Source organism: Marmota flaviventris, chromosome 11 (assembly GCF_047511675.1).
Source record: "Marmota flaviventris isolate mMarFla1 chromosome 11, mMarFla1.hap1, whole genome shotgun sequence".
NCBI classification, from domain to species: Eukaryota; Metazoa; Chordata; class Mammalia; order Rodentia; family Sciuridae; genus Marmota; species Marmota flaviventris.
This window is the reverse complement of record NC_092508.1, coordinates 58,151,147-58,152,597: the sequence shown is the minus strand read 5'-3', so window position 1 is coordinate 58,152,597 and position 1,451 is coordinate 58,151,147. Positions and strand designations below refer to the sequence as shown.

General features: G+C 41.4%; 1 pseudogene; it reads right to left on the bottom strand.

Annotated features, from left to right (window-relative positions):
- Positions 1-243: 243 nt before the first annotated feature.
- On the bottom strand, positions 244-1,136 carry LOC114101102 (large ribosomal subunit protein uL18 pseudogene; annotated as a pseudogene).
- Positions 1,137-1,451: the final 315 nt, after the last annotated feature.

Below are 1,451 nucleotides of genomic sequence, written 5' to 3'. Positions count from 1 at the left end.
TCAGTGTTCCTTCTATTGCAGCCTCCTGAGTAGCTGGGACTATAGTCATGTGCCACTACACCTGGCTCCTAGTCTTGCTCTTTTGGGGATGGGTGGGTAAGAGGGCACTGAGGTTGGAACCCAAAATGTGCACTTAAGTGCTGTACCACTAAGCCAGGTTCCCAGCCCTTTTTAGCTGCTTGCTCAGTAAGTTTGTTTATTGTCTTTATCTGAAAAATCTTTGTATAAAAACTTTTATTTGGTTTAGCTCTCAGCAGCCCCTTCCGGAGCTCTGAGGAAGCTTGCCTTCTTTTGGGCTACCCGATTGTTCTTCTGGGCAAGGGACATTTTGGGACTGTTCTACCTCTTCTTTTTAACTTCTCTCTTGGGCTTCTCCTCATAGACTCGATTCTGTCATCAAAATGAACTTTATTATACATCTCCATCATGTCTGCGATAGCATTCTTTATATACTGAGATAATTGTTTCTCTTAAGCATCTTAAGATTCCATTAGATAACACATATAATCTGCAACATTCTATCTAACCCATGATGTTTCCCAGTGTATTTCTGTGTTGAACTCCTTGCTTTCAGAATCATTACCAGGGAATTGTTTAGTACTATGAAGGATAGACGAGCCTCCATCCCCACTCCCTTTAGGGCCCCCCAAAACTTTATTTTCAGTTGTAGTTCTGGCAAGACCTGCATGGAAATAGCAGGTGAAGGCACCAGGTTGATCATCAATGATTTCCGCATTGTATTCATCTCCAGCACCTCCACTTGGCCTTTATATATCCTGTCCATGTCAAACCTATTGAGAAGGCTGAGGGCCAGCATCAGGCCAGTACAATATGCTGCAGCATAATTTGTTAGGCCAACTTTCACACCAAATTTTGGTAGTACATATAGATAAGTTGCCCCAACTATTATATCTCCTTTTATATAGGCTTATGCAATCTGATAAGTGATATCTCTTGTTAGTTACCTGAACTATCATCCTATATTTGGGTGTGTTGTACTTATTTTTGTCCTCTATCACCAAGCATTTCCAAACCATAGTTATCAGTTTAGCCTCTCATCTTCCTCTAGATTTCACTTAATATTTCGTAAAGTAGGCCTGATTCTTGACAACTTTAACAAACTTCATCCTGCAGAACAGAGACTAGCATCTGTGACTTGACACAGACCTGCATGCCCTGCAGCATTACAGAGGAGAAAAATTAATTTTTCTTTGGAAACAGGATCTCACTAAGTGGCCCATGCTGACCTTGAATTTGTGATCCTTCTTGCCTCAGTCTCCCCCGAGTCACTGGGATTGCAGGCAAGTGCCATCATACCCAGCAGAATAAGCTAGATTATGATACAATAACAGAGAACTCCAAAATTCAAGGGCTTAGTAGACTAAAAGTACCTCTATTACATTAAAGTCTACTGGAGATCTACCAGCTGTGCACAAGTTCACTCAGCATTT